General features: G+C 36.4%; 1 pseudogene; it reads left to right on the top strand.

Moving 5' to 3' along the window:
• The first annotated feature begins 1630 nt into the window (after positions 1-1630).
• LOC149152644 (fasciclin-like arabinogalactan protein 8 pseudogene) lies at positions 1631-3441 on the top strand (annotated as a pseudogene).
• The last annotated feature ends 15961 nt before the right edge of the window (positions 3442-19402 follow it).

Consider the following 19402-nt stretch of genomic DNA (forward strand, 5'->3'; position numbering starts at 1 on the left):
ATTAATTTGGAGATCATGCTTTTATTTAAATATTCAAATTTACAATTTAAACATTACAAATTACTATTTTAGTAATTCTTCATCCACCCAATTTCAATTTTATAACTTATCATAATTTTAAAATTAGATTAAAAAAGAAATGTAATAGAAATTATTTAGAAAACTAAAAACATGGCCACCATATAAACAAGAGCTACATAGTAGCTAGTACTTACCCCTTAGCTTAAATATAACTTAATTAAACAAAAAAATAACAAAGACAAAAATTTCAACACAAACATAAAACAACTAATAAAATATTGTATTATTGGATGCCATCACTAACACACACATATATGTGTTTTTTATTTTATATATATATCTATATATATATATATATATATATATATATATATATATAATTGTTTATAACTAAATTGATTAAATTGTGTTATTATTATGTAACCTTAAATTGAAAATATTGTGAAAAATAGAAATAATAGAAAAATAAAAAATAAATAAAAATAAAAACAAAAAAATTAGTAAGAAGTTACTACACAACCCATAAAAAAACCTCAACCAATCACTTTACAAATAAATAAATTTAAATAATAATAAAAATTTAATTCCTAATGTAAAACTATGGATAAACATCATAAATTTTTGATCGAAGACAAACTAATAATCAGTGAAAGACAAAACTAAATAGATTATATCATTCCCTCAAGTATAACAATAAATAATATAAATAAAAAATATAATATGGGAAAATGACCATTTACAGTATGTATTTGGTTAACATTTAGATACAAATTTAATAGGAATTGGGTTGTAAATGAAAGTATAATTTATGTATCCAGATATTATTAAAATTTTTGGTAGATATTTTGAATTTTTAAATTTTCTCGAAAAAATTATATAAAAAAATAAAATTTAACCGGTTAAAAAAACCAAAAAAATAAATAAATTAAATGTCTTATATACAATATTTCAATATATTTAAACAATTTTATAATTATCTAATAACATTGGTTTACGTCATCTAAATTTTTTCTCAATTTTACTTTAAATTTTTTCCAAAATATTAAATTTATTAAAAAAAAAAAATCTGACACTAATCAGATGCCACAAAATTCCAATTAAAAATCTTATACACCCATAATAAGATGTACACAAAGGCTGTTTGAAAAGATGGCATTATACAATTTGGCATACACAACATTTCCATGTGTACGAGCAAAGTTTGAAAATGAAGGAGCCCAATAAGAAGATAAAGTAGAGATATATATATGCTTTACCTAGGTATAAAGCAAGATGCTTTCACATTAACTTACTGCCTTTAAGGAAGGGTCCCTCACGCAACACCACCATCTTTCAACTCTCGGAACACGGGAACTATTTCTAAAGGCTTAACGCTGGTTAACCGGCAATGCGGCATCTCCACAACCCTTAATCCTCTCCCTTTCGGCAACCTTGGCATATGAGCCAGACCGTGGTTAACTTTAACAACGGCAAACAGGCTGGCGTGGGGTCCACATTCCCGGTGCCATGCCGCGGTGGACGGGACAAGTTAGACAACGGCAATATCGAGAACTTTCCGGGACTCGTTTTCTGAACGTTGATGTTAACGTTATATATCAGAAGTGAATGATTGTTATTCCGCCTACTGAGCAGCTTTGGGTACACATTTCTTTTCTGTTTTCTCTGGTTCTTGGTGGTAGCTCGGCTGAGGGGAAGTGTGTTCAGGACATTCCACATTGTGCTCTCCAGGGGTTTGTTGGGCTTCCGGAGCACCCGAGTATCATTTTTAGTGGTTTGGGGTCATTTTTCCGTCATAATGAAGATTTTGGGGCTTGGATTTGCGTTTCTTGTCCTGCTGAGCTTACAGTGCTCTGCAACTGCGTTCAATATCACGAAGATCTTGGCCAAATTTCCAGAATACAGCAAGTTCAATCATGATCTCTCGCGGACGAAGCTGGCGGACGAGATCAACAGCCGGCAGACGATTACAGTTCTGGCGTTGAGTAACAGTAACATGGACGCGCTCAGTGGCCTGGATCTGGCCTCCCTCAAGCGTGTGCTCAGCCTCCATGTGGTGCTTGACTTCTTCGACCCCAAGAAGCTCCACGAGATCACTAACGGGACAACGCTCAGCACCACGCTCTTGCAGACCACGGGAATGGCCCCAGGCAACAGTGGCTTCATCAACATTACAGATCTGAAGGCTGGAAAGGTGGGGTTTGGCCTCGCGGCACACGGCGCCAAGCTGGATGCCACGTACGTCAAATCGGTGAAGCAGGAGGGCTACAACCTGTCGGTCATCGAGGTGAGTAAGCCGATCACGACCAACGTGGCGGAGGCGCCAGCCCCTGCGCCCACCGATGTGAACATCACTGCCGTTATGATCAAGGGCGGGTGCAAGATCTTCGCCACCATGATCTCCACCACTGGCGTCGCCAAGACCTTCGAGGACGCCGTCCAGGGCGGGCTGACTGTGTTCTGCCCGACTGACCCTGCTTTTACTGGTGCCACAAACAAGCTGCTGAAGAAGCTGCCCAGTGATGACCAGGTCTCCGTGTTGGAGTTCCACGCGCTGCCCATCTACAGTCCACTTGGCACCCTTAAGACCACGAATGGCCCCATCAGCACGATAGCGAGCCCCTCCCCCCGCAAGTATGTACTTACGGTGTCTTCCTCCGGCGATACGGTGATCCTAAACACCGGTGTCAGTAAGGCCACGATCAGCGGCACTCTGCTCGACGACCAGCCCCTTGCGATCTTTACGGTGAACAAGTTGCTCGAGCCCAAAGAGCTCTTCGCCGCGGCTCCGACCCCCGCTCCGACACCCGCACCCGTGGAGGCACCCGCCCCCGAGGTCGAGTCACCTAAGTCCAAGCCCGTCTCGTCGCCTCCGGCTCCAGCTGGACCTAGCGAAAGCCCTCTTCTTGCTAAGGGTCCCTCTGCCTCCGATTCCAGCACGTCGTTCGCCCCTGCCTCTGCCGGTGTCTGCCGTGGATTTTTAGCCTTCTCGGTTGCGTGCGTAGGGGTTTTAGTTTTCATGCTATAGGCAACGTAGCGGCGCTACGGGGAGTCGATCCTGGAGAGAGACGAATAAGAGAACTGCGCCACCTGGCTTGCTTATTGATTAGAGTAGCTATTGCTCCTGCTGTTACTGTTCTCAGGTTGGTTATGGTTACTGATTATTATTTCATTTATATTTTGAAATAATTGTAAACATAATTTGCTGCCCGCGCTGCCTTAGAGTTGTTTGTAGCGTTTGGATGATAGAGATATAATCATGTTGGGCAGTGGGGCTGCTGGTGTCCTTGCTTTTTGCTGCTGTGTGTATATTCTTATGATAGCTTGGTTCTTTTTGTCCTTGGTTTGATTTGGCTAAATCAATGAGTTCTAGGTACTCATCACTTCATTAATCAATCTATGAATAGTCCCCATTTTGTTCGATGTCCACGTGGAATGCATTCTCTGTTGTTACTTTATGGTACCAGACAGTCACCGACGAAGTGACAGCATTTTCTCATTATAACTAAAATTCAAAACCTAATGAATGGATGGTGTGGTGTGGTTGATAATAAAACGAAATGAATGCAAATTGTTGAAAATGTTGCTCACAACCATTTCCTCCTCACAAATAAATTTGGACGGAGGGTGTCGTTTTCGATAAAATGAAATAATGCGATTCATTGATTTTTTAATAAGTGTAAGATTTTTTGTTGCTTCTCGAAAATGACAGTCACGCCTCACATGAGCGGTTGTGGCCCCAAGATATTTTAGATTATAAAATTTGATTTCATGACAGCTAAGGCTCCGCGTCTTGTATTGAAAATGTGCAACTGTCGGCTGTGCCATTTCTAGCTGGCACCCATTTTCCCAGTTGAATAGTAGGTGAGAGCCTTACTTTTTCAACGAAGCACTATCCCAGTGGGGGTAGTGGTACTGACAAATCAAATAGATTATCTACATCTGGTACAAAATCCACTTTAAAAAAAATTCAAAAATAATAAGCAAATGTTGATAGTTATTCTTGACAATCTCACAACTTCTTTTGGCGGACCCACATCATTGTTGAGTTGAATCCAACTAATCTAAATATATAGATTAGTTTCATTAACGATTACCCCTGATTTGAGTATTTAAAAATTTGTCTGTCTTCATTATATCTCAAAATCATGTGCATATTTTACTAATTGAGATAAGAAAACTTTTAAGTTCTCAAATGCAGAGAATGTTATAATGAAAGAGTCTGAATCAATCTTTAAAAATATTTTCATTTTCATTTTTATTTAATCAATTTTTAAAACGATTTTATTTTATTTTTATTAAGTCTAGAAGGGTTTCATAGTTTGGTATAGAGTATATTGGTAGGTGTAATATAAGTATATAAATAATTTTAAATATGGGTTTAATTAAAAAATAATAAAATATTAAATAATATGGAGATAAAATATTGGCTACATTAATAATAAAAAGTTAAAGTAAAAACCAACATAAATCTTATTAAACATTTAAAGATTGGCTACTTAATAATAAAAAGTTAAAAATAATAATAAAGGCGTTTAAAAATAATAAACCCAATAAACATTTAAATAGAAGTTATTAATAATAAAAAATTAAAGTAATAAAAATAACAAAATTCAATTTATTATATTTTGATTTTGTTATTAGTTTATGTATAGACTTTGTTACAATAATCATACTCAAAAACTATTAACTTATTTCACAACCAATATGACAGGATTCTTAACCATGGATTTTCACTTCCACTCTACTGTGGATATTATTAACTTGTAAATAGATTTTGTTACAATACCATGGCTTATCAATAACACATGCCCCAAAAACATAACTTGTTTCACAATCAAAATATTTTATAACAACATGACAAATTCTTAACCATGGTGTTAATTTTAGTTAACAATGGTATGTTCTATGCTTAGAACAATTACTTCAATGTTCCTTAAGCAACCCAATAGCAACTTCAATTTAGATTTCTAGTAGCAATCACATTAACCATTAATCACATTTACAGTAAAAGTGGATAGAACATAAAACAATATGTAGAAGACAAGCCAAGATAAACGAAGATAAGCGGACACCAGATTTGGTAGATTCTCACAAAAAACCATAATTTGGGGAAAACTTTTTGATCAATTCTTCTTATTATTATATCAAAAGTTCAACAAAGAGAGTACAAAAATCAAATTGACTTGCCTAATTCAAAGTTAAAACAATCATGTCAATTTCTGTAGTCAACTGTGGTCAAACTTCAACGCTAACCAGAAAATCAATGTTGGTTAAATCAACAATAAATCATCCTCAAAACAACTCTATCTTGCCAAGTGAAACTCGGCTTGACCAGGGGGTCAAAATCAACCTAAAATAACTTGGTCAAAGGAGATAAAACTTGCTATAATTTTCAATGCTCAAACTATAGTCAATGTTGAAGTGAGTGTTGGACAAACTGCCCAGATTCCCTTGATTTATGTGCCCATAAATGCGGCCTAAAGACACAGAAAAGATCCTCCAAAAACTGTAGTCAACGCTGGTCAACAACCCCATGGTCAATGCTAGTCAAACTTGGTCTATTGCCTAAAATTTCAGTCTTGCAATTCAACCCAAAAAACTTGTCCCTCTTGCCACACGTGTGAGAGAGAGAAGTTGCCCAATAGTTGTACGAACCAATGAGAGAAGGAGAGAAGAATGCGTGAGTGATGATGATGTCAAATGAGGTGTGAGTTCACTTGTATTTATACAATTCGTTGTGGGTGAAGAGACACGTCTATTGAGCTTCTTGAGCCTACATGTTGATGTGGCCGACTTGAACAATTTGGACATGTGTGGGCATAGATTCAAAATCACACTTCCACTTGTCCAAATGAGATAATCTTTATATCAATTTTGGTCCTCTCGAAAAGAGGAATTTAATGCAATCATCATTTCCATCAAATGGGTTGTCCCAAGGTGGAATTTGGCCCTAGTTGCCAATTTTAACACTCCCTCATTGATCATCATGCCATCATGTCGTAATGAACCATCTTTGTCATCTCATCTCTGCGTTGCTGAACCATGATGTAATAATGAAGAAGAATAGATCGAGAGTGAGTCACGAGATCTTACCATTCTCCATTGACAAAAGTCAGTCGAGAGGTAGAACCTCAATTGATCCCATATCAAGTTGTTGAACACCATGCATCCTAGACATAGGGAGTATGAGAGTACACAAGCCATCTATCGCTAGTGCCATGGTGTCTATCTACTTTTCTCGACTCATTAGCCAGATGAGAGGTACTTCCCATGAGTCACGAACTACATGGTTAGGATGTACGCTGGGGTATCATTAGGAGAAGGTGAACCACTCATCTTGCTCATATGCCATATGAGAAGGTGAACCACTCATCTTATACATATGTCAATCATAGGGGAAGCTGAACCACTCACCCTACACGCATGTGTCTGTAATCCTAGGGGAAGGTGAACCAGTCACCCTACATGCACGCGCCTGCAATTGTAGGGGAAGGTGAACCACTCACCATACATACATGTCTACCATCACGGGGCATCACAGGGGAAGGTGAACCACTCACCCTAAGATTGCTCATAGCTTCAAGAAGTACCCCAAGCCCCCAGGAGCTCCCAGAGCTCAATGTCCAACTCAAGTGGGGCCCTCATGGGAGGGTCTTTCCACAACTCTAAGTCTCTCTCGAAAGTTAAAGAATTTGACCTTCCCCAAAGGCTTCATGAGGATCTCTGCAACTTGTTCATCAATTTTGGTGTGTTGGAATCTTATTGCTCCCCGTTGTACCATATCGTAGATAAAGTGGTACCTGATATCAATGTACTTGGAGTGGTCGTGAAACATGGGATTCTCTGAAAGGCGAATCCCACTCTGGTTGTTGCAGATCACAATGGTATCCAGCACGTGCTCAAATAGCTCACTAAAGAGCTCCCTCAACCAAACAACTTCAAAACAGGCCATACTAGCTGCAATGTATTCAGCCTCGACGATGCTTAGAGCAACCAATTTTTTTTTCCTTCTCATCCAAGAAATTGAAGCATATCCCAATGAGAAGCTACATCCACCACACTTCTGGCCTAGTCAACATTAATATATCCATGTAGCCTCAAATTCATGGTAGTGTATCTCAGTCCAGAGTTGATTGTGCCTCAGAGATATCTCAGGAAATTCTTAGTAGCAATCCAGTGTATGTGATGAGGCTCGACCATAAATTGACTCAACGTATTCACAAAAGAGCAATGTCCAGATGGGAGTTTACCAAGAACATCAAGGCCCCCACAAGTTATTTATATTTGGAAGGATTTGTCAATTTAGGCCCAACAACACTTCCACATAGCTTCTTGAAGTTGAGTTCCATCAGAGTAGACACAGATTTGCAATCCATCATTCCACATCTCCCGAGTAGCTTTACAATATTTTCCTTGAGAAAAGAAAATCTCACATGCCTTTTTCCAAATCCCCAAGCCTAGGGAGTAATGCATCAAACCTAAGTTTTTTATTGCGAACTCGGAAGCCAACTCCCTCTTGCATTGATAAATGAGAGGGTCTACACATGTCAGAAAGAGATCATCCACATAAAAGACCAAAATGAGGGGCATATGCCCTTTTCAACCTTGAAATATAGGTTAGGGTCATCTTCGCTCCTTGTAAACCCAACTTCATAAGATAGCTATCAATCCTCTCATACCAAGCCCTAGGGGCTTGCTTCAACCCATAGAGGGCTTTCTTCAACATGCCCATGTGTGTCCTTTGATCTTGTACTTCAAACCCCTTAGGTTGTTCTACATAGCCTTCCTCCTTAAGTGACCCATGCAAGAAATAATTTTTAACATCCATTTTGTGTAGGCTTCATCCTTGAGAGGTAGCGAGAGACATAATAGGTCAGATAGTGGTGTATTGGGCAATCGATGCAAATATCTCGTCATAGTCCACTCCTTCCTTTTGAGATAAGCCTTGAGCAACGAACTTGGCCTTGTATTTTTCAGCATTCCCATAAGCTCCATGTTTGATTTTGTAAAGCCATTTTGAGGTGACCACAAACTTGTCCTTGGGGTCTAGGAATCACATCCTAGACATCATTTTGATTCGTACTCCTCATCCATCGCATCCTTCCATATTTGGTGTTCACGGCCTCTTTGAACGTACATGGCTCAAATTGAACAATGGTACTCATAGCAGCTAAGTACTCTTAGTATCTATTTGGTTTCTTACTTTCACAAAATGTTCCCCTTGGAGCAATATGTCTTTCAACATTTTTGAGAGTGTCTATGAGCCACAAAGGTCTTTTCCTTGAGGTAAAGGAATCACCAGGAGGTGAATCAATGAGATCCATTAGTCTTTCTATATCGGCCATTGGTCCATCTGTTGGAGATTCATCTTGTTTCCCTGCAACATCATCATTGTCCTTCCTTGGAATAGGGAGATCTATGGCTTTTCTATGGGCAAAATTTTCATTGAAAGTGACATCATGGCTTATTTCCACTTCTCTTTGACCATGCACATAGATTCTATATGCCTTTGAATTTCCTTTCTTCCCAGATGCTTCTAATTTGTTTCTTTTCTCTTTAGGAACATGAAAATATACGAGACATCCAAATATTCTAAGATGAGAAACATCAGGCTTCTTAGTGAAAACTTCTTCGGGTGTCTTCAAATCCAATGCTTGATGCAAGCTTCTATTTTGAACATATACGGTAGTGTGCGAAGATTCTCCCCATAAGAAATTCGATAGGCCTTCGTCATGGAGCATGGCATGAGTAGCTTTTATGATTGTTTGATTCTTCCTTTTAGCGACACCGTTTTTCTCAGGAGTGTATACAACAATTGTCTCCCTCTTAATGCTCGTCTCTTTGCAAGAGCCATTGAATTTGTTTGATTCATATTTAGTTGTATTATTGGTCCTCAATATTTTGATCTTCTTGACTGTTTTATTTTCAACCAAGGCTTTGAAAGAATGAAACCATTTGAACACTTTGTCCTTCTTCTTCAAGAAATGGATCCACGTTTTGTAAGAGAAGTCATCCACAAAAATTGAATAGTATACATATTCTCCCAGTGATGTTACGGGCAACATACCGGATATATCATAATGGACTGATTGAAGAATGTTGGTAATTTGACTTTCACTTGAAGGGAATGGTCCCCTTGTATGTTTTCCAGCTGCACAACCCTAACAAACACCTTGACGATCTATGTTGAATTAGTGCATACCTGTGAGACTTTGTAATGAAGGTGAGCAAATCTTATGTTCCATAATTCGAACTTCCTCCAACTTGATAGAGACCTTTAACCCTAAATCCAACTGTAAATGCATCTTTAGGGTTTCTTTGCCAAGTACATACCTTTCCATCAATAGATGTTATCTTGAAGCCTTTATCTTCCATCACAGAAATAAACACCATGTTCTTCTTCAAATTGTGTATATACAATACTTCTTGTAGATGAAGGGTTTGGCCTTCATTTAAGTGAAGAGTGACAGTGCCTATCCCTTTCATGGGGTAGGTGGAATTGTCTCCAAGTATGATCTCCAAATTAGTCTTCTTTTCAATAAAATTTTAGAGGGCCTCCTTGTACCCAATGAAGTGCCTTGAGGCACCACTATCAATCAACCAATGATCCAAAGTGTCTAGAGGAGAGGCAGTAGTGAGGGTGGAAATAAGATAAAATTCTTTTTGTTTTTCTACATTAGTTTCTTCATACCTGGAATTTCTCATCCTTTTGGGAGGTCGACCATTACCATATTGAGCAGTGGAAGCATTCCTCTTTCCTTTGTTATTGAACTTGTTCCTTTGATTTCCATTGCCTTTGAAATTATTGCGATTGTGGTTATTGTTGTCTTTCTGTGGAGTATATTTCTTGTGAGGACACTCTCTAGCACAGTGGCCAAACCCACTGTGATTGTAGCACCTTCCTTTTCTTCCTTCTTTGAATCCCTGCTTGAATACCTGACCTTGTTTCTTTGGACTAACATTGTTCTTTCTCTTTGCATGAGCGAAGAAAGTAGTAGGTTCATTTCCATTTGAAGACTTGTCTCTCTCCATTATCCTCACTTCTTTTTGTGTGCATCTAGCCAATAATTCATCGAAACTAGGAATCATGTCATTGTTAAGAATAGTGGTGTTAAACACATCCAATGCTCTTGTGAGACCTCCAAGAGAAATGAGAGTGAGCTCCCTGCCAACAACAACTTCTCCAATTGATAGAAGATGATTCTTGATTTTGGTAATCCTCATGAAGTAGGATTGGATAGACTCTTCTCTATCCAACTTGATGTCCTTCAACATGTTTTTGAGAATGATAATTTGATTTGCATTGTTTACTTTGAACATCCCAACCAGCTTATCATACATCTCCTTAGATGTTTCCAAATCAGAAATATAGACACCCAAATGCTTTGAATGGAATCAATGATAATTGTTTTAGTTTTGAACTCACCTTTCTTTTCTTTCATCTTTGCAGCAACAAGGGCATTTGAAAGAGGCTCCACTACAAGTTTAAAAATGAAATTTGTGGTTTACCAATTAAAAGAATATATTAATTATTTACAATGCGTAAATATTAGTGTCAAAATTTTGAAATTAGTGAAAGTGCAAATTTTCTTTTTCTTTAAAGATGGTTTCCTTCAAATTTTATACTATTAAACTATTTTACTTTGAAAATTACCAAAATTTATAGAGTATGGAATCATTAGACATATTTCATCCAAGGTTTCTAAACATTTAAGGTCAATTTACATCCTTGCATTTTTCTTTGAAGTGGATCCAATCATCAAATTGAAAATAGAATAACAAATAGATAAAATTTCTTTCCAAAGGAACATAACTTGTAATTCTATTCAAGTTTTGAAAAACAAGAACAAAATTACATTTTCCTGATGTAGCCTCTTGGTTTATGTGCAAAAGAAAAAACTAAAAAGGAAACAAAAACTTGCAAGTTTAGTGTGATAATTATTGCTTAACTTCATTTTTTTGCCTTTATTTTTCTAGAGCTTTTGTTGTCCTCCCTGAGTTAGGGTCAACTGGAACCACTGCCAAGTCACTCACAGTTATCTTTGGTGGGAGTTTATTTTTCTAGAGCTTTTGTCGTCCTCCCTGAGTTGGGGTCAATTGGAACCACTGCCAAGTCACTCACAGTTATCTTTGGTGGGAGTTCTTCGTCTGATTCAGAACTTTCTGAAACATGAACTTTCTTTGTGCTCATCGTCTCATCATCTTTGTGTGCTACCATTTTCTTCTATTCTGGTTCATGGATCGCTTCTCATTCCACACAATTTTTCTTGTGGTTTGCATTGCCAATATGGATTGGAGCACCCCCTTTTTCTTAGTTTAGAATGTTCTTCGTGATTTCTTCTTCTTCCTCCGTGATCAGATGATTGCTATTCTTTTGTTTTGCAGTCCTGCCCCTTTTTATTTTTGGGTTCTATTTTTCTTGAGGCCATGTGATTTGCAAATGTCCTGTTTGGTAATATGATTGACATACCAAGTCATATTTTCATAATCCAGAAGTCAGGTCCATTGAAAGCTTTTATGTTTCAACTAAATGTGGTCAGATAGACCTTTACTGAGGTCTATTTATACACAGATTTTGGTGACAGTAAATAAGCCTTCCTCAAGAAACTTGTGATGCCAAGAAGGGGAAGATATGTTAGCCTCACCCATACTAGCATTGCTGAGAGCACCATTGTTGTGGCATCGAAATATGGGAACCAAGGGGTAATGAAGAACCTTGCATTTCCCCAAAACCAAGGCATTTCTTTCAATGCTCTCTCCACATCTTCGTGTGTATCGAACTGAAAAATGAAGTAACCTTTTGAGCAAAGGTATATGTTGCTTTTTTTGGTCCAGGTTGTCAAAACCAATTGATACAAAGCATAAGATTTGGGCCAAAAACTGTTGAATCTGCGAATCACTGCGTTGGATTGAAGAATAGAAAAACACTGATTTACTTATGTTAGATTTACCTCCATGGTAGGTGCTTGTTTTTGTTGTTGAACAATGTAAGGTCCATGATTGTATTGTGGTAGATTTGATTGATTAGAGCCTTTGCCTTGCACTGTAGGAAGTAAAGCCTACTAGGTTCCTAAATCCCAAAGCACCCACTCACAACCTTAAATTCAAACCAATGGTGAAATTTCTTAAGATGTTGTAATCTTGTAGCTGAAAATGATCCTGCAGTTACTTTCCTTCACGAAGGAGACATTGTATTTATACATGATATCCCAACTGATTCTCTATTTGTTGTTTGAGATTCTCCACATAATCCAAACCCAAAACCCAAAAAAGGGAGGACTTCATTAAGGGTTTTAATAAAAGTTTGAAAGTCCTCCCCCTGTTTTATTTCTTAAGACCCTCCTCCCAACCCAAATAAGTTAGAACAAATGATTTTTTCCTATAGGTATATGTCATTTATATAGTTGTGCAGGTTGTGTAAAACTAGATTAGGCCGTACAACCCAAAAAGATTGAAGAAATGGACCAACGCTGACCAGATCTAAATCACTTTTAAACATTGGTTAAAAAAACATGTTTGGCAGTTTAGGAGATGTGATCGACCAGATATTTGCAACGAAGGTCATATGTCCTGCATGGAAAAAAAATTAGGGGAGTTTTGAGGTCTAAAATAGGCCTCCTAAGGAAATTATAAAATAATAGTGGAAATAATAAAATAAGATTAGATTACATCATCAAATTTTAGAGGGAGAAAAAGAAAAAACTATTTTTTCAACTCATATTTTCAACTTATCTCCCTGTGGGTTTACTTAAATTTTGAGTGGAACCACTCGTTGGATGCATAATTTGATTCCTCATCCAATGAATACCCATGTTGCATACTTTCGATGGACCATGCTACACGAAAAATGAGAGATACATGAAAAAATGTGATTGTTTCATGTATCTCTCATTTTTCGTGTAGCATGGTCCATCGACAGTATGCAACATGGGGACTCCTTGGATGAGGAATTAAATTTTTCATCCAACGAGTAATCCCACTCAAAATTTGAGTAAAACCTTAGGGATATAAGTTGAAAATAAGAGTTGAAAAAGTAGTTTTATTATTTTATTATTTTTTAATCATTTTATTTTTTTACTCTAAAAATGGTGAATCATCCCCCATGGTTAACATTATCACCTTGAATCCTATTTCTCTTATAAAGTTTATTTTGGTTGTACATTTTTCTTAGGAGGCCCATTTTAGACCTCAAAATTCCCTAATGAAGGCCCTTAGTTGTGCAAGTGATCACATTCGATTTTGAGATGGTAGTGATCTAAATCAAAGAGAACATTTTCACAATTTCTGCTTAGAATTACTTCAATTACTTCTCAAAAATACATCCCATCAGAAGAAAATATAGAAAACTTCTATCCTTGCGACTCTCAACAAGAACGCATGCCCTTCTCAATGCACCTTCCAGCTCCTCCAAAGTGTATTTGGCTCCAACAATTTCCATCAACGTTGGATCCATCATTAGAGGTATCACAATGCTCTCTACCAAATTCAGCCATTGGGAAAACTTATTATACTTTCTTTTATGGATATATGCATTGTGAGCTACTTTGCCGACCATAGAGATCATGTTGAGGGTGTTTAATCCCTTTAGTTGGGTGACGATGATCACTGTCTCTACTTCCAACTCCTCCAAAGTGTCTTTATCTCTAGCAATTTCCATCAATGTTGGATCCATCATTAGCGATCTCAGAATGCTCTCTACCAAATTCATGGTTGCTTTGTCTATCACAAAGATAAGGTCAAGAGCATTCAGTCCCGTCAACTGGGTGATGACGTTCACTACCTCCGCTTCCGGCTCGTCCCACCTCAATTGATATTTTCGAAAAGGAAAAAACCCATAATTTTATTCAACTTTTGAAAACGGGAATTACTGGTGTAGAGATATCATACATATAGACACCGTTCCATAACTCCACTAACTCGCCAATAAGAAGCTCTATATATACATTCATATCTTTGACTTGGTACTTATCTAATTGATTGAACATTCAATACATAATTACTACATATACGAGTAAGTATTTTTTTAATAAAACATAATTATAAGGCATAATTGAACATATATGAATAAATTAACTAAAAAATATAGGACATAATTATGAAACAAACAAGACAAATAAGATGTTATTGTGCTAAAAAAAATTATTCTAAACAAATCAAAACCTGGAACAATCATTGTCAACATTTTGTGCTCCCCCTTTATTAACTTCCACGGAGGAATGTTATTATTGATAACAAAAATGGGCCACACCAAGTATATAGATCTGGCTTCTCCAAATGGATTGACATCATCAGTTGCTAATGAAAGCATAAGATTATGAGATTATCTTTCAAACTCTGGCCACTTTTCATTTATATTCCTAAATGAAGATCCGTCTACAAGCATTCGAAGAACACCATCTTCACTTCTATTCCTTGCATGTAATCCATAAGTTTCTCTATGATTTTTCACTTGAAAAATTGTTGCAGAGATGGAATTATCAGAATATAACAAAGAACCTTGCGAGACACCTTTTTTGTTATTTTATCGGTATCATATCTACTCTCATCCCATTTTGGGAACTTTTCTTTCAATGCATGTTCTTTATAATAGAGAATATCATCAATAGGGAATACATGAATAACTTGATACTCCATTCCAATATATTTCATAATGGCATATAACTCTTGGCACGTACGAGGTAAAACATTTGACAGTGGTAACAAAACTTCACCTAATAATCTACAACATAAAAAAATAGTATTGGTTAATGTATTAAACAATATTAATCATAATATTGTATCCAACTGTTACAAATTAATGAAATGATGCAGATAAACATACTAACATTAAAAAAAATGAAAAAAATAATTTATTTATCATGTAGTACTAAATGTCACAAAATATATTACATACCTTAGAAGCTGTCTCACACGTGTTTGACAAACCATCCACCACCTTTAAGTTGGCCAACAACAATAAAATAGAGAGGAGACGTTTTTGAGCCTTGATAAAGAGGTTTAGTTTCCATCTCAAGTAGAGGTAAATTAAAAGCATGGTCATCATATTAGTTTTCATCATCATCCATTCCAACATTATTAAAGGTCTCCTGGATCAATCTATTTGTCCCATCTTCTTCAACTATGTTATCAACATCATTATTGTCTTCCATAGGATCATTAGCTTGATCCACAATATTAATCACTCCATGTTCTTGAACATGCACTTGTACTACAAGCACCTCTTCCTCGTCAAGCAATACCCTAGGGGGTTGATACTATACAATTATAATCAATAAAGTAATATTAGTATATATAGAAAAGATTGAAACATCGATATAATAACAATTTACAAATATAATATATAAGGAAAACAAAGACATGAAGACAAAGAGAAAGAAAACTAATTATGTGAGACCAATAAACAAAGACAACAAATCAATGATGATACTTGTGCAATTTATCAATATATTTAAGAATATGTTGAAAAAATCTAAGAAAAATGTTACTTTTCTTGACATGTAGGTCAGAGTGAGACAATTTTTGAGATATATAGTCACGGAAATAATAAGAACCATATTAATATTATTTTTCATTCATCATTATAATGTCATATTTTTCATAATATACTTTAAAAAATTATTAATAATGCTTCATAAAAACCCATGATTAACCTCTAAATATTTTATGTCAAAATTAACCCTGTAAACATACATTAACTCCCTAATACCTTAAACCCATTCCCCTAAGACCTTAAACTCCTAACCCCTAATCCCTTAACCCCTAACCCCTAAACCCTTAAACATTAATAACCCCTTATCCATAAGTCCATATCCCTAACTCAACCTAACCCCTTAATCAACCCTAGCGAAAATAATCAAATAATATTTGTAGTCGACATCACGATAGTTAAAACTCCTAAAAGAATATTATAACATACATTTACAATAGAAAGATAATACAATTTAGAATACAAAAACATACAATCTAAAATATAATATACATATAAAAATTTACAAAAGAAATATACAATAAAAGGACATATAATAAATAGCTTACATATTGATGATATTCATGTCCACCTTCAACATGTCCATAGTCTCTACAATGCTTTTATCTGATTTTATTAGAATTCTCTTTGGCCTCAAGCTCTTGCAATTTCTACAAAGGCAATAACATTTTTCATCTTCACTAGAAGCCTCGATGCCTATCTCTACATGTATCCTTGCTCTACTTGAGGAACATTATGTAACATTTTTTGTCACCAAACTTTCAATCATGTTTTTGTTTAAAAATAATCTCAAAATAAGCCTACAACCTTTCAAAACAATCACAACTAATATATATAGCAACTATGTCAAAGTTATATGATATTAGGGCCTCTCTCTCTCTCTCTCTCTCTCTCTCTCTCTATATATATATATATATATATATATATATATATATATATATACACATAATTCTATAATATTATATTAATATTATAATATTATAGTTATTAATATTAAAATATATTATTATTTTTCATCATTTATTTCCAGCCGACCTGTGCTTTGCCTCTATTATTCTGCCCTCATGAGTATTTATTTCCTCCCTCTGGCTCTTCTTTTTATCATCTTTCTCTTCATCTTTCTTTTTTCCCTGATGATGGATCCCATTTGGGATTCGAAACGTTGGTGTAAAAACTCCATTACTGTGGGTTCTCCGACCAGAAATTCAAATAACACAAACCACAGATCTCTGAAATCCAACAATATTATATTTAATTATAATATTAATGTTATATTTATTTTAATTAATTAAACTAATCAAAGTAAAACAATCCCATATTAGAAGTTGTCAGCGAAAAAAGCCATTAATGGTGGAATTGAACGTTATGCAATGATTATTTTCCATTTGTTGGAAGTTGGACAACCCATTTTCATATTAGATATAGCATCGGATATCCGATGGTAAACGAACACACGTCGGGTATTTTACGACAAGAGGGATTATAGGAAACCATTAGATAATCAACGAGATAGGACAATCTGTCAAATATTGAACCATTAAAGAACCCCCGTTGAGTATTCGACGAGCATCGAGATTTTAGAAAAAAAATTACTTTTAACTTCTGACACTTTTTTTGATTATATCTGTTCCATTATATTCCGTCGTCAAAATTTATGCCCAAATGTAGTAGTGCTATGATCTACTATAATTCATGTGGATGTGTCCTAAAGCATGCTTTGGGATTAATATATCATGTTATGTGAAAATAAAATTTCAGATAGCTTTAAAACTCTACCAGGGCACTTATGAGTGTTGACCTAGGTTGTCATTGATGTCAATATGGAAATATTCTAGATACTAGATGATGATATGAAGCCAAGGGAAAGCAGAGCAAATCCATGAAGAGACAGGAACATGACCATTAGGATAGCCAAGCTATAAGAAAGAGTCTGTTAACGATAGAGTTAACAAAGGAGTCATATCAAAGCATATTGCAGAATATCAGAGCAAAAGAGGCATATCGGAAAAGGCAGAGTATCAAGGTATCAAATAAGGCCTTTGAAAGACATTACCAAGCCAGAGGAGCCACATTGGAGCAAGAGGAGCCAACAGAGCTATTGGAGCAAGAGGAACCATATATATATATATATATATATATATATATATATATATATATATATATATATATATCTATACGTGCATTTACACTATCGAAGCGATTATATGCATGTATTTAACAACTATCGGGAGCTATCGAAGGCCAAAACCCATATACATATGCATTTACACTATCGGTGGCATTAAACGCATATACATAGACAAATACACTATCGGAGCGAAAAAGGCAGAATTCATATAAGTATGCACATAATACACTATCAGAGGTGCAAACGGAGGCCAAAACATATATATAGGAAAATACACCATCGGAGGCGGAAGACTGAGCTATAGTGGAATACACTATCAGAGTGGTATTTATATATGTATATCGGCGACAGCGAAATCTTAGAAAATTATATATTACGGAGCAATGGAACACATAAAATATTGTAGAAATATAAACACAGAAAACACATAAAACAAGAGAGACATAGATATACGTGGTTCACCCAGTTTGGGCTACGTCCACAGAGAAACAACCAGTCCTTCTTTTATTATATTATCTAGTAAATTGAAGAGATACAACCAATAGTAGATCCACTGTAACACTCTCTTTGCTCTCAATCTCCTCGCTCTTCCTCACTCAGAATACAGACCTACATAGACGCAATACCATTCCCTCATATATAGTAAGGGGTTGCCTTCTAGGGCAAAAAACCCTAAATTAAACATAACTTATACCATCATATCATCCACCTAATGAACAATACAGATTGACTAGAAATTATTGGACTTTTACAAGGAAATTTTACATCTACTTTTAGCTTCAGGGGCGTTGCCCTCAAACCCCCGCTGGGGGACCGTTGGCCCCCAGACCCCCCAACCAGGGGGGGGATTAGCCCCCTTGGATCCCCGCGGGGGGGACAAGTCTCCCCCGTGTGGAGGGGTGTACAATCTTCCTGGGGTATACATCCAGTTGAAAAACATTTGAATACAGAAGATAATCAGGCTCCACACCAACAATCTCCCACTTGGAGACTGATTATAACAACTCCACCGCTACTTCATTTGCTAGAGAATAACTCCACTTTGGACTTGGTTGTTTCTCATATTCGAAGACCAATTGAAATTGAGCAGATTCTCAGTTTCTCCTTGGTTACAACTTTTGTTAACATATCTGCAGGATTCTGGCTAGTGTGTATCTTTTACAGCTTCAACTATCCATCTTCCAATGCTGATCGTATGAAATGGTACTTGAGCTGTATATGTTTAGTCTTGGAATGAAATGCAGAGTTCTTTGCAAGATGTATGGCACTCTGACTGTCACTGTATAACCTACCCAACTCCTGCTTCTTGCCCAATTCATCCAGAAACCTTTGTAACCAAATCATTTCTTTACTTTCCTCTGTAGCAGCAACATACTCTGCTTCTATTTTTGAAAGTGCAACAACACTTTGGATTTTTGAAACCCAATTAATAGTTGTTCCACCTATATTAAACACATACCCTATTGTGCTCCTCCTGTTATCTCTATCACCCGCCATATCTGCATCAACATATCTTTGTAGAGCAATGTTTGAACCACCAAAGCATAATGCCTGATTTGTGGCACCTCTCAAATACCTAAGAATCCACTTCACTGCCGTCCAATGTTGTTTTCCTGGATTGTTCATGTACCTGCTTACAACTTCCACTGCATGTGCAATATCAGGGCTTGTGTAGACCATTGCATACATTAAGCTTCCAACTGCTGATGCATATGGAACTTTAGACATATGAGCCATTTCTTCCTGAGTCTTGGGACACGCCTCCT

This window comes from Pinus tabuliformis, chromosome 9 (assembly GCF_031772625.1).
Source record: "Pinus tabuliformis cultivar Carrire ecotype Pingquan chromosome 9, CPIR1, whole genome shotgun sequence".
In the NCBI taxonomy this organism is placed as follows: Eukaryota; Viridiplantae; Streptophyta; class Pinopsida; order Pinales; family Pinaceae; genus Pinus; species Pinus tabuliformis.